This window comes from Lithobates pipiens, unplaced genomic scaffold (genome assembly GCF_037356315.1).
Source record: "Lithobates pipiens isolate NorthernLeopardFrog02 unplaced genomic scaffold, aLitPip1_a1.2 Scaffold_28, whole genome shotgun sequence".
Classification (NCBI taxonomy): domain Eukaryota; kingdom Metazoa; phylum Chordata; class Amphibia; order Anura; family Ranidae; genus Lithobates; species Lithobates pipiens.
In genome coordinates, this window is record NW_027507789.1 from 133912145 (window position 1) to 133924309 (window position 12165).

Genomic DNA, 12165 nt, shown 5'->3' on the forward strand with positions numbered 1-12165 from the left:
GTGCCATACTCATTAGGAACCCCCCTCCCCCCAACTGCTAGCTCAGCTGATAGCAATCCTCTATCTGCTGACTTTACCAAACCCAATACACACTCTACCTACCTTTTTGATGCTCACATTTATGGACGAATCCACCAAAGCATGTAGTGCAAGGGTCTGCCTCAATACTTTCAAATGCTATCATTTTTTTATTTTTTTCCCCTATTATCTTGATATGTAATAGCAGAATGTCAAAATGTGCTTCCATTTTTTTTTCTTTTTGGTATTATGACACTTCTTACCTGTCCGTGGGCTGCCAATAGTGTAAGTAAGGAGGGGCTTCCCAAAGTATCACACATTATTTAGGCATTCAGCTCTCCATCAAGTGCAGAGGGTTACCTGTCCAAAACATCCCCCCCCCTCATTTTTTATCAAGGGACCATCAGGATCTGGGCACTTTCACTGGTAAAATTGGATTCTTCTTCCACATCACCTACAAAACAAAGCAAAAAAACACACCATGTATTATAAATATGGTGACATACATTGATGAGCTTATCGGAAGCTGTGGTCTCTGACACTCACCTGTTGTGGTGACAATTTGTCCAACTTCAACGATCTCTCCTTCCTCCTCCTCCTCCTCCTGCTCCTCTGCTTCTGGTTTTGGAATTTTGCCTTCTTTGGGAGGGGTGTGGTCCCTGGTGTCCTCAGACTTCCAGAGTCTTCTCTCCCCTATGAGAATGTTAAAAAGGAATAATTAGCACACAGAGGGAAGAAACAGGAATATGAAACATTGCTTGGAAGTGTTGTACAATTGTGTTTTTTGGCCGTGTTCAACGGTAAGAACATTATTGTGGACACTTTGTTAAGCTGGAATACTTCCCTGCAGAATGATGTTTCTTACGAACGAATGAAACCATGAACTTGAAAGTGGCCATTTTAAACTGCACAACACGAAATCAAAGCACATGGAGCAGTATGCAAGCAAGAATAATCTTGATCCTTCTGTACTGATCATGCTCCCTCAGTTTCAGGTCTGACCAGGTTTTCTCAGTTGATCCTTGGATCGTCGTACCCCAAAATTCTTCTGAAGACTCTTCACAACTTTAGTCATGATCTTGGCCTTTCTGATAATTGGGTTGGAGTAAGGTCCATACTTCCCATCATAGTCGGTCCTGTTCAATATGTCCACCATCTCCAACATCTCTACAAAAGACATATTTGAGGCCTTAAATCTTCTCTTCCTGAATCCGGACGTTTCAGGCTTCGGGCTTTTCTCACCGTCCTCCTCGTTAGTGGAACTCTGATTGCACACCTGCGTTCTCTCCGCCATGTGCTCTCCCCACTGCGCTGAAAGCGAAGGGGCAGGGAATAGTCTAGAAAGAACGTCAGGGGCGGGCGGAGTTTCACGCATGCGCACTGTATATAAAACGCAACACGCGTGTGTCGTCCGTACGATCTGTGAACAGAGTGAGGAGCTGACGCAACGATCGTACAAATGAAGGTAAAATTTTGAACTTGGTACATCACTAGACTAGACTGCTTCTATCTAGGCCGATGTTGGGACAAGATTAGGAGGGTTTATCATGGCATTATTAGTATTTTAGGGTTTGTCTTGTGTTGTGTCTTGCAGAGAAGATGGATCCCTTCCAAAACCCCAATTTTATGAGTCTATTCCTGGAACTGTACAGGGAGCTGCCCTGCCTGTGGCAGATTAACAACCCGTTTTATCACGACTGAAGAAAGAGGAATGCAGCGCTGGAGAAACTTCTTTCTTTGGTGCGGATCATGGTCCCCACGGCAGACATGGCCATTGTGAAGAGGAAAATTGGTGTCATGAAGAGTATATATCTCAGGGGGAGAAAGAAGCACCTGGAGTCCTTGAGATCAGGAGATCCAGATGCCATTTATTACCCCAGGATGGTTTACTTCCAGAGGCTGCATTTTCTGGTAGACCAGGGGGAACCCATGCCACCACTCTCCAGTCCTCCTTCAAGGCTTCCTTCGCCCCCAGCTGAGGCTTCCAATGTCCAACCTGGGCCTTCCAGGCAGCAACATGTGGTGGGGCCCAGCTTGAGACAGGTATTGCATTGTTGAACATATTTCTTGTCGTACATTTAATGATGTTAACTAGATGTTCTTATTGATCAGTAAGTTGTGATTTAACAAAGTGGTTTACATATCAATAGACAGTAGTGACCAAAAATTATTGGGACGAGAATGAAAAATTCTGGGCTCAGAATGATAGTCTGTTCTATTTGGTAACATACAATTTGCAACAGTCATGAGCTAAAAATGGTGTGATTGATGAACAAAAAACTAAAACTATGTCCCATTTTCATACACAGGAAGACCTCAGTCGGGGGGAAGGCTGTGGCAAGTGGCAGCCAGGAGGTCAACCAACGCCCTCCTTCTCCTCCTCTTGCCACAACTACAGGAGCCCAGCCACAGCCTGGAAGGACGCCTGGTGGGAAGTGCCTAAGGAAGACGAGAGAGTGATGGCCTGGGTTCAGTCTGGTCTGACAGAAGATGCAGCCTCTTGAAGACCCACATCCTGGGAACATAGATGGCATCTGCTTTTCCTGATCTCTAGGACTTCTGGACCAGACTTCTCTCCCTGATATATGTACTCCTCAGGCCACCAATTTTTCTTTTTCTAATTAGTTCATGCCTGCCCTGGGGGCCAAAGGCTTCGCCAAATTGACAAGTTTCTCCAGCGCTGCCTTCCTCTTTTTAGTTGTTTGAGACCTAAATAAAGGTTTTTTTTGTTTGAAGAAATACTTGCGTATGTGTTTTACTTCAAAAAGGACAGTTTATTTGTGAGCAGGCAGGTACATTTCAAAAATACAAAGTGAAATGAATAACAATGGGCACCAACACTAAACAACCTCCTGTAGATTAAAAAAGAAAAACAAAATATAAAAAAGTTAATAATGTTGTTGTGGTAAGTTTACACACAAAACACACCCCAAAAAATGGAAAGATGAGCAAACTGTCAAAAAAGGAGATGTTTATGAAAAAAACAAACACAAAATTCACCCAAAAAACAATAAACAAAAAATTTAATTGTGTAGATGTGACGAATTCAAAAATTGTATTGCTCAAATGAGTAAAAAAGAGTCAGAAAATACATTCGGGAGAAGTGTGTGTGACTATGAGCATCAAAAGAAGTTCCTTCTTGTAGCATTGTAAAGAACAAGAGAATTCGCTTCATGAAAGAATTTTTAACATTGCAGCGTGACGAATGTGCTATATCGATTGCGAGCAGTAGTTTTACCTGAGCGAGCGATTCCGTGTCCAAATTTGATTGTGAGCATGCGTGGCACCTTGTCTGTCGGAGTAGCCTACACATGAGCATTTTGTTGGAAAATTTTACCGGCAAGTTGGAAAAGTTGGTCCGTCGGATATTCCGACGGAAACAGTCCGATGCAGACCACACAAAGTCGGAATATCCGACAAAACGCTCCGATCGGAAACATTCCGGCGGAATCTCTGACCGTGTGTACAAGGGCTAAGAGAGTTATAATCCCTGGAATGGGTCCCCGGTTCAAATTGTGGATGGCCAAGTATAGGAAATAGGGGGGAAGTCAAAAACGTGAGTGACTTGCAACGAAGCCCCTATAGTGGGGTGCGACTTCAATTCTGTGGGTAAAGCTTTATAGCACCACATGGCGCTTCTTAGCAGAATGCGGGAGTGAGATTGTTCAAGTTAGGGCGGCACAGTGGTGTAGTGGTTAGCATTCTCACCTAGCAGTAAAAAGGGTCGCTGGTTCAAATCCCAACCACGACACTACCTGCCTGGAGTTTGCATGTTCTCCCTGTGCCTGTGTGGGTTTCCTCCCACAATCCAAAGACATGCAGTTAGGTTAATTGGCTTCTGTCCAAAATTGGCCCTAGTATATGTATGGGGACCTTGGATTGTGGGCTCCTTGAGGGTAGGGACCGATTTGAGTGTTCAATGTACAGGGATAGGGGCAATTGTAGACACTCACTCAGGTTGAACTGGATGGACTGGTGTCTTTATTCAACCTTACTAACTATGAAACTATGAAGTTGTACCCAGAGTTTAGTGAGTTTATTGCGATTCCAGTCCAATATACGTCCCAGATGAGAGGCCAGGTAGTGGCGTCGCAAGTCAGGGAGTGCCAACCCCCCCTGTTGTTTAGATAATGTCAACTGCGACCTCTTAAGTCTGGGTTTTTTGTGGGCCCATACGAATTGAGCGAGCAGGGATTGAACTTGTTTAAAAAACGGGACCGGGATCCGGATCGGGAGAGCTTGGAAGAGATAGGTAAACTTAGGTAGTATATTCATTTTAATTAACCTGTGAAGCAAACTACGTGTCTTAGTGATAAGGGGGGAAGTTAAGCATAAACGTACGCGTGATGTCTGGTGGCTGTGTGAGTCCATTTAAATCGGAAATTGGATTGCAAGGCTAGGAACGTGTGCGGAGGGACTGCAACCCCCATGGCTTCCGATCTCAAGAAGTTTATTTTTAGGTGAGAACGCTTCCCATATGTCTGGAATTCTCGAATTAGGTTTGGCAAGGAAACTCTGGGGTTCGTCAGCGAGAACAGCATGTTGTCCGCATAGGCAGAGATCTTGCACTCAACGGTACCCATCTGGAGTCCCGTTATGTCTGGATTTCGGCGATGGGGGCAACCCTGTCTGGTCCCATTCCCGATGGTTATCAGGGATGAGAGCACCCCGTTTGCCTTAACTTGAGCTAACGGCCGCGAGTATATCTTACTGATCCATGCCAGCATCCGGTCCCCCAGCCCTATATGGCGAAGGACCGAAAACATAAAAGGCCAGTTGACCCTATCAAAGGCCTTCTCGGCATCGGTGCTCACAAAAAGGCATGGAGTCCCTGACGATTTTGCTTTGTGCACTAGGGTAAGCACTTTAATGGTATTGTCCCTAGCTTCCCTGGTGGGAATAAAACCCACCTGGTCAATGTGTATAAGGGACTGCAGATGGCGAGCCAATCGCATGGCGAGGATTTTAGAGAACAGTTTTAGGTCCAGATTTAGAAGGGAAATGGGTCTGTAACTCCTGCACAAGCCCGGGTCCTTGTCTTCCTTAGGGATCAGCGAGATGTGGGCTCTAAAGCCTCATACACACTATCAGGTTTTCTGCTGAGTTTTTCCTTCAGATTTACCAAAACCACGTAATGCAAGGGCCTGCCTGGTTGCTTACACATTGAAACTCCTAAGGTTTGCCCTCATATTATATGGTTTTGGTAAATCTGAAGGAAAAACTCAGCAGAAAAACTGATAGTGTGTATGGGGCTTTAGAGTGTCCACAGGAAACTCCCCACTCGAGCTCAGTGTATTAAATAAGGTCACTAAGCGCGGGCCAAGAATAGGGAGGAAGGTCTTGTAATATTGCGCTGTATATCCGTCTGGGCCCGGAGCCTTACCCCCTTTCAAAGAGCCTACAGCCGTCTGGACTTCCTCCAGTGTAATCGGGACCTTCAAACACTCCCGGGACTCCGGTGAAAGGGTCGGTAGGCCAGAACCAGCCACATCTATTTCGTTCTGCCCAGCCCCTGAGTTGGGTATGTTATAGAGAGCAGTGTAAAATTTTCCAAAGACATCAGCTATCTGAGTTGGGGTAGAGGTCCTCTGGTCATGCTCATCAGTCAGCTGCGGTATATAGGAGGCAGACTTCAACTCCCTAACCGACCAGGCTAAGATTTGTCTGCACTTGTCCCCCGACTCATACGTCAGTTTACGGCAAAACTGGAGTGCAGCTTTCGCTTTATAGTGGAGTAGGTCCGTAATTTGGGTACGAAGTGTCCCCAACTCGACTTCTAGGGGCCCTGAGGGAGCATGTTTGTGTTTCGCCTCCACAGAGGCAAGCTCACGGAACAGTTTAGTAAGCTGTTCATTCCGTGATTGTTTGATACGCGCCCCATGCTTGATAAGTACCCCGCGGAGTACGGACTTGTGAGCCTCCCAAACTATCCCCGGGACGCAGTCCTGCGTTTCGTTTTCCTGGAAGTAAAAGTCCAATTTTCTGGTCACATCCGCTAAAACTTCCGGTGTTTGGAGGAGACTTTCATTAAGGCGCCAGAATAGAGACCTGGGTGAGGGGTTCCTAGAGAGCGTGTAAGTGATGGCCACAGGGGCATGGTCGGATCAAGTAATATGGCCGATGGAGGAAGAGCTCACCAAATGCAGTTGGTCATGTGGAATCAAAAAGAAGTCTATCCTCGAATATACTTTGTGAGGGGGAGAGAAAAAGAGTAGTCCCTTTCCCCAGAGTGTTGCAGACGCCAGACATCCACTAATTGAGCCTCTAGTAGACATTTAGTAATCCGTTTCCTTGACGAAATGGGGACCGAAGAGCAAGAGGTAGAAGTGTCCACTGATGGGTAGAGGGGGACATTAAAGTCCCCACCCAATATCAGCTGGCCCTCCCAAAAGTCACGTAATCTGCGGAGGGAACACGTCTTGGTGATCATTAGGAGCATACACCGTAGCAAAGGTAAAAAGGAGCTCCCCAAACGTGACCCTTAAGGAAAAGATGTCGGCCCCCAGGGTCCACCAGAGAATCCCGAAGGACCCAGGGGAGCCTGCCAGAGATCAGAATGGAGACCCCCTTGGTCTTAGAGGAGGGGTTAGTATAGTGATAGACCTGGGGGAAGGATCGCGACCGTAGAAATGGGAGGCTAGTAGTTTTGAAATGTGTTTCTTGAATAAAGGCCACATCAGTGCGGGAAGTCTTCAATTCCCGCTGGAGGACCCGCCGTTTTGCAGGGGAGTTCAGTCCCTTTACATTTAAAGAGGTAACCTTAATAGAGTCTGCCATCGCATCTCAGGGAGAGAGAGAAGGACGTCAAGGAGAAGAGAAGAAAGGCGGACCAAGGTAGGTATGGGGAGGGTGATGGAGGGCGGAAACTTAGGTTAAGGGAGGCAGGGTAAGAGGAAGGGCAGAAAAGGGGGGAAGAGAAGTAGGGCCTCAAAGCCCCAGGGAGTAAGGAAGAAGGAGGTTGTCTGCACTAATAGTACGGGGATGGAACACTAAAATAGCACAATTATGTTAAAGCGCTTACCAGAGGTACACTGGGTTTAAAGCGTCGCCCTATGTGGGTTAGTGGATAAACAGGCCAGAGAGGGAGCTCCCGGATCTCAGTCCCCCTAATCCTGGTAGTGGTAAGTGTTATTTCTAGTACCGGTATGTAAGTAAAAAAAAACAATTAACAAAAACATAGAACCAAAAGACAAATATATGATCAAACAAGGTTAGAACGCAGAACCATCCGCACTGAGGGGCCCCCCCTGGCTCGCCCTAATCATGGGCGCGCCCAAGGGAGCCCGCCACAGCAGCAGAAGACATCACAGAGTTGGAGCCACCACCCCCCCATCGCCTATCACAAAAAATAAGCAAAACAGAAGAAACCTGCAGCCCCCAAACAAACAAATAGCTCTCTCGAGCAGATTGTTCTTCCTTTACTCCTTCTCCTTCGTCCGTGTCTTGTACTCACTCCTGGGGGGGAAGGGGTAGGGAAGGGGGGTAGGAAAAGAGGAAAAGAGGGGGCGGGGAGACAGGGGGGGCGGGAGAGGTGAGAGGGAAGGGGGAAAGGGGGCAGGGAGGAGGGGGGGCAGCCGGAGAGAGAGAACCCACATACAAAAATGGCTAGGTCTTTAGTATCCCCCCACCAGCTACTCCCTGGACCCCAGGGATCCCAGCCCCACCCCCCCCCCCATCCCCACCACATAAGGGCAAAAGAGGAGCAGCCTTGGTCAGTTTATGAAAAATTCAGCAGGCAGGGGGCTGGAGTCATACAACGGGAAAAGTCACCCGCATAGAGGTCCCGTGGTCCGCCACTTAGCGCCCCTCCCATATCGCCAACTGGGTCTATGTAGAGCATCCAGGGGTAGGTAAGGGCTACACAAGCAGTGGGTGGCAAACCCTCCAGTGGGGTCTGTTGGCGAACCGGAAGGGACCAATCTCTCGTACCGAGAGGCAAAATGAATAAGTCAACCGCGGTGTGGGCCAGGGGGGCATCCAGGAGGGGGAACACACAGCTGGAAATGTCAGGTCCCACGGTACAACCCACCAGGCCCCCCCAGATCCCGATAAGCGCAACCCCACCCCCCTAAGGTCAAAACTCCAGAGGGGAAAGCCGAGCTGACCAGGACAGTACATGAAAAGTCTGGTTGCCAGTGGACTCATCACCCCTCCCGTCAGTGGAACATTCCACCAGTTCAACAGACCTGTGCCCCGTCAAATGGTGTCTCTCTGGTATCATCAGCAGGGTATGCGAAGAGCAGCCAGGGGGAGGCAGGGACCACCCAAATGGAGAGAGGCAAAAACCCACAGAGGGGGCGGTGTCAGGCAGGGGGGCAGGGGGGCGGGGTAAACAGGCAGGTCATCCAGTGTGTCCACAGGAGCAGCGGAGGGCAGTGTCAGTGAGGACCAGGAGAAGGTGGAAGTCAGAAAGTGCTTACCCCTGCTGCCAGATAACTGGGGCAGGGAGGGCAGGGGGTTGAAAGTCAGGGCCGGCAATAGGGGGGGTGAGGGGCCTCCCTCAAATTGCTCACGTGGCGCCTCCCTTGAAGCCGAGCGCCGTCTCCCTTATGGTCGCTGGTGGCAATGGGGTAGAGGACCGTTGAGTGGAAAGGCGCCCGACTGGCAGTAGTTGAAGCCAGTCTGGCACTGGAATCGGTTCCTCACCCAGGAACCGGAACAGAGCTGGGAGATCCAATGGAGCCTTGAGTGTGAAGGAGGATGACTCCTTCCGAAATGATACCGACAGGGGGTATCCCCAGCGGTATGTGAATCCGCGCCGCCTGGCTAGGTCTAGCAGGGGACGGAGCAGGGCTCTGTGCCGCAGTGTGGCCCTTGATAGGTCTGGCAGGATCCGTATTTGCGCGCCCTCCAGTTCCACCGCGCCATGCTCCCACGCCCGCCGGAGGACCTGCTCCTTCAGGACGTATCGGTGGAACCGGCATACGACATCTCGTGGTCTTGTCGGATCTGCCGATCTAGGGCCCAGAGTTCTATGAACTCTATCCAGTTCAAATGTCATCTCGGGATTGTCCACCAGTGTGCGGAAAATCCCCAGCACCACATCCCCCAAGCTGTCCGATCCCGAGGACTCCAGAATACCGCGGAGCCGCACGTTGGAGTGGCGGCTCCGGTCCTCAACGTCCTCCAGATGGAGCTGTAAATTAATGGCAGCGTCCTGGTGGTGATCAGCACCCGTCCCTCCAACGAGGTCATCGAGGCCTCACACGTGGTCACACGTTCCGCCAGGCTGCAGAATTCTCCCCGCACCTCCTGTATATCCCTGCGATGGGTCTCCTCGAGGTGGAGAATCAGCTCCTCTATGTCAGTCCGCGTCGGGAGCACCTGGAGGAGGGCCCGAATATCGTGGTCCATGTCCACAGGTGCAGTGGGACTCCCGGAGGACATCTCACACTGGGGCAGATCCGAGGGCTCACGGCAGTCACCAGACCGCGGAGAGGAGCTGTGGGAGCCAGGTAAATCTTCTCGGTGAGGGGCCTCCCGCGAGGCGCCACGTGCAGGGCCCCACTGAGCTGAGACTATGGCCCCTGCAGTATGAGCTGGAATCTGTATGAAAAAATGGCGAATCTCCCCGGAATTCTTGGTGGCTGGGGTCCCTCGGGTAGCAGCTCTTGTCCTGTGTCTTTTGGAAGGCAGCATACCGGGTTTTAGCATGAAAAGAGCCGGGAAAGGGGTCTAAGGCCGGGAGCTCTACAAATCTGCTTCTCTACTCCGCCATGTCCAGGCCACACCCCCCAAAAATTTTAATTACATGCCCCTGTTAAACAGGGGCTAAAAAATTGGGCTGGTGGCACTGGTACCACGACACTGCAACTTTCCCATATACGCTAGCTGGAGTGCAGGAATGAGCCCTGCTGCAAAGCATTGCATCAAAAATTGTATTACATGCCCCTGTTAAACAGGGGCTGAAAAATGGGGCCTTAGGCACTGTTGCTGGTACCACGACACTGCAACCTCTCCTATATACTTTAGTTGGAGTGCAGGAATGAGCCCTGCTGCAAAGCATTGCATCAAAAATTGTATTACATGCCCCTGTTAAAAAGGGGCTGAAAAATTGGGCCTTCAGCACTGGTGCCACGACACTGCAACCTCTCCCATATACTCTAGTTGGAGTGCAGGAATGAGCCCTGCTGCAAAACATTGCATCCAAAATTGTAATTACACTCCCCTGTTAAACATGGGCTGAAAAATTGGGCTGGTGGTGTCACCCAGAACCAAAAATGTTCTTCCAAGCTATCAGCAGGATCATTGAGGAGGAAGAAGATAGTCAGTCAACATGACAGGACAGTCACTCAGCATCAGCATAGGCAGTCTTGAAGGGATGTGACATTTCAAAAAACATATTCGGTTACATCAGCTTCATGTGCTTGGTAGCTGGTGGTGATCCAAGACTGATTCATCTTTATGAAGGTCAGTCGATCAACCGAGTCGGTGGACAGGCGCACCCTGTGATCAGTTACAAAGCCACTTGGGGCTGCGGACTAAAAATTGTCTGATCGCATCAGATGACCACCTTCTCCCCCACTCCTTCTGTGACTGAATGAAGCCTCAGCAACATGTTGTTCAGGACCAGGAGTTTGTAACCTCCCAGTCTCTGGGAACCGGTTGCACAGACCTTTCTGCTAGGCTTCCCGGAGATGTCTCATCCTCTGCTCCCTCTGCGAGGTCCACAACCTTACCCTTGTACTGTGGATCAAGGAGAGTGGCCAGCCAGTAATGGTCCCTCTCCTTGATCCGAAGAATACGAGATTCCTTCCGCAGGTTTTGCAGGATCAGGGAGGCCATGCAGCATAGGTTAGCTGAGACATTCGATCCGGAGTCCTCTGGGTCACTAAGGACAACATGATCTGCAGCCACCTCCTCCCAGCCACGTACACGTCCACGTGTTTCTTGGGACTGTAAATCGCCCCTAAAGACTGCTGCTGCTGAGTTCCAGGCTCCACCTCCATGCTGACACAATCATCCTGCTCCTCCTCCTCTTTCTGTGTGATGGATGGGACAGCAGGAACACTGTCTGAATAAAGGGGGCCTTGGAAGGCAAGCAAGTCCTCCTCTTCCTGCCTCTGTTCTGCCTCAAGTGCCCTGTCCATTATTCCATGCAGCGTGTGCTCCAACAGCTGGACAAGAGGTATAGTGTCACTGATGAATGCACTGTCACTGTTCACCATCCTTGTGGCCTCCTCAAATGGTGACAGGACAGTGCATGCATCCCTGATCATGCCCCACTGGCATGGTGAAAAAAAACGAGCTCCCCTGACCCCGTCCTGGTGCCATAGTTGCACAGGTACTCATTGATGGCCCTCTGCTGGGTGTGCAGCCGCTGAAGAATGGCCAATGATGAGTTCCACCTGGTGGGCATGTCACATATAAGGCGGTTTTTGGGCAGGTTCAATTCCTTTTGTAGCTCAGCCAGCCGAACACTGGCATTAAATGATCGGCGGAAATGCACACAGATTTTCCTGGCCTGCCTCAGGACATTCTGTAAGCCCGGGTACCTGCCGAAGAACCACTGCACCACAAGGTTAAGGGCGTGAGCCACACAAGGCACATGGGTCAGTTGTCCCTGTCGGAGGGCGGAGAGGAGGTTGGAGCCATTGTCGCAAACCTCCATTCCTGGCTTAAGCTGGTGTGGCGTCAACCACCTCTCGTTCTGTCCCTGCAGAGCTGACAAAATATCTGCTCCAGTGTGGCTCCTGTCCCCCAAACAAAGCAGTGCAAGCACGGCATGGCATCTTTTTGCCTGCGTACTTGCGTAGTCCCTTGAATGCCTACGGAGCACCGCTGGTTCCGAGGACAGAGCACTGGAAGAGGCCATGGAGGAAGAAGAGGAGGGGGTGGATGAGAGAGGTGTGTCACAACCAGTAGTAGCATTTTGGAGGCATGGTGGCGGAACAACCTCCAGCACTACTGCACCTTATACTGCATCCTTCCCAGCTGCCAGAAGAGTGACCCAATGGGCCGTGAAAGACAGGTAACGTCCCGTCCATGCCTGCTGGATCATGAGTCAGTGGTAATATGCACCTTAACGCTAACCGCTCTGTCCAGCGAGGCATGGACATTGCCTTCCACATGCCGGTAGAGAGACGGAATCGCCTTCCGTGAGAAAAAGTGGCGTTTGGGGACTTGCCACTGAGGAACTGCACATTG